This window comes from Sus scrofa, chromosome 2 (assembly GCF_000003025.6).
Source record: "Sus scrofa isolate TJ Tabasco breed Duroc chromosome 2, Sscrofa11.1, whole genome shotgun sequence".
NCBI lineage: Eukaryota > Metazoa > Chordata > Mammalia > Artiodactyla > Suidae > Sus > Sus scrofa.
Genome location: NC_010444.4, coordinates 58,533,767 through 58,536,413, shown reverse-complemented (window position 1 = coordinate 58,536,413; position 2,647 = coordinate 58,533,767). Strand labels below are relative to the sequence as shown.

The window sequence follows — 2,647 nt, the reverse complement described above, 5'->3', positions numbered from 1 at the left end:
TACGTGTTTTCAATTCTCTTGGGTTGTGCCCTGCTTTTTCTATGTGTGAATGGTACCAGGCTGTCACCCATGCTGCATCAAGGCCCTTATGTTGCTCTCAACCCTGTGCCCTGAGATGATGCCCAGGTGGCCCTTACTGCTCCCTTCCAGGGGCGCTTTTTTTTTTTCCTGTTACCTTGGCTTGTAGAAGTTCCCAGGCCAGGGGTTGAACCTGAGCTATAGCAGCCACCTGAGCTGCTGAAGTGATGATGCTGGCTCCTTAACCTACTGCTCCCAGGGGCACTTCTGAGGACTCCTTTGGGCCATGGTCCCAAGGCAGAACTGCTAGCCACTAAACGTGTGGGCAATTTGACAGCCCTGCCTAGAAGGATCCCCGGCACAGTGACACGGTACAGAGAGACTCTTGGGGTCTGCAGAACACAGTTAGGAAGCAGGTGTTAGGCACTCAGCCAGAAAGCGATCACAGTGCTGAGGGGAGGACAGAAATGAGTCTCACAGAGGCTAGCAGGTGGCCTGAGCATCAAATACCTGGGGAAGGGGTCATTACTAGTGTTTGACACACACACACACCTCAATCCTCAGAAATCTGGTGTGCCAGTTCCTTGGCATGTTCTCCATCTCCCTGAGCCCCAGTCATGTCTCCCACTTGGCTGCCACCCAGCCTCCCTGAATGGTCCCAGCACATTCTCTGCTCCCTCCCACCTAACCACCTACCAGGGGCACTCTCCTTGTGGCTGCTGGGTTTCACTAGGGAATGTCCTGGCACATGATGGGTAGGTCCAGCAGATGCCACTGTGGACACCTGCCCAGCACCTCACATCCCTTCCTTGATTTAAATTGTGCCGGCTTCTTCTCCAATACAATCCCAGTTAGTTCAGAGGTGCAAGTGGAAATTGACCCCTACTGAGGTCAGAGGAGGGCAGGGGCCCCCACCCCCCTCGGGACAAGGAACAGAGGCCCCCTCCCTCCCATCTCCCAGCCTCCCCCACTCCACGCTGGTCCTGGGATCGGGGGATGTGGATTATTGGCAAGTTCAAAAGTGTTTCACCACAGGAGCTCCCCAGTGACCTAGCAGTTACGGATTCAGCATTGTCACTGCTGTGGCTCAAATTTGATCCCTGACCTGCAAACATTCACATGCCATGAGTGTGACCAAAAAAAAAAAAAAAAAAAAAAAAAGTATTTTGCCACAAATTCATGCTCGCATGGTGAGATTACAAGGCAATTGGTTGGGGAAAGATTCATTTCTTTGTGAATTTCATTTTTTTAGCACTTTGATGTTTTTGATACTTTTTCAAGGATCTGAAAATAAAGGGCCACTTTCATAAAGTGATGCTTTATGAAAAATACGATACTCTGAGTGCATTATGGCTGGTACAACAAATGTCACGTTTAAAATCACGACATTGTTTTTTGTTTTGTTTAGTTTTTGCTTTTTAGGGCTACACCTGTGGTATGTGGAAGTTCCCAGGCTAGGGGTCAAATCAGAGCTACAGCTGCTGGCCTACGCCATAGCCACAGCAATATGGGATCTGAGCCGTGTCTGTGACCTATGATGCAGCTCTTGGCCAACGCCGGATCCTTAACCCCCTAAGCAAGGCCAGGGATCAAACCTGCATCCTCAGGGATGCTAGTCAGTTTCTTTTCTTTTTTTTTTTTTTTAAAGGGCTGCACCTGCAGCATATGCAAGTTCCCAGCTAGGGGTCTAATTGGAGCTGCAGCTGCCAGCCCACACCACAGCCACAACAATGCAGGAGCGAAGCCACATCTGTGACCTATACCACAGCTCACAGCAACACCAGATCCTTAACCCACTGAGTGAGGCCAGGAATTGAACCCACATCCTCATGGTTCCTAGTCAGGTTTGTTAATCACTTAGCCACGAAGGGAACTCCCAAATCACAACATTCTTGGGGCCATGGAAGCTGTGGCACAGTAGCATCTGCGTTTTGAGGATTACGGGAATGGCGGCCATGGAGGCTGTGCTGAGTGAGTTGGTGTCTGTGAAGGATCTGCTGAAGTTTGAAAGGAAATTTCAGTCTGAGAAGGCAGCAGCTCAAGATCTCACAGTTTGAATATGCCTGATGCCTGGTGCAAGTACAGCAGTGGCATCTGTAAAGGCCTTGCTCTGCTGGAGGAGCTGCTGCCCAAAAGGAACAAAGAGGAACAGTAGGATTGTGTCTTTTCCTGGCTGTAGGGAACTACTGGCTCAAGGAATATGAAAAGGCCCTAAAGTGTGTGCAAGGGCTGCTGCAGACAGAGCCGCAGAACAACCAGGCCGAGGAACTAGAACAGCTCATTGACAAGGCCATGACGAAAGATGGACTAGTGGGCATGGCATTATTGGAGGCATGGCCCAGGGCGTGGCAGGACTGGCTGGACTCATCATTTGTACTTGTGGTATCCAAGTACAAATACTGAATGAGACTGCATCTCTACCTCTGCCCAGGAATATGTGGGAGCCCATGGAAGACAGCGGAAGAGAGACGCACCTGTGCTCACTGTCCTGCTCTTCTTCTACACCCCACTACTGTCCTCTATGGCCTCCTCCCCCCGAGACCTGCCCTCTAGCCCCAAATCATGTGCTTTGGGATGAGTGTAAATAAAATTGAGGAGTTCCCATCGTGGCACAGCGGTGAACAAATCT

At 50.4% G+C, this 2,647-nt stretch overlaps 1 pseudogene; it reads left to right on the top strand.

Annotated features, from left to right (window-relative positions):
• Positions 1,788-2,647, top strand: LOC100625515 (annotated as a pseudogene).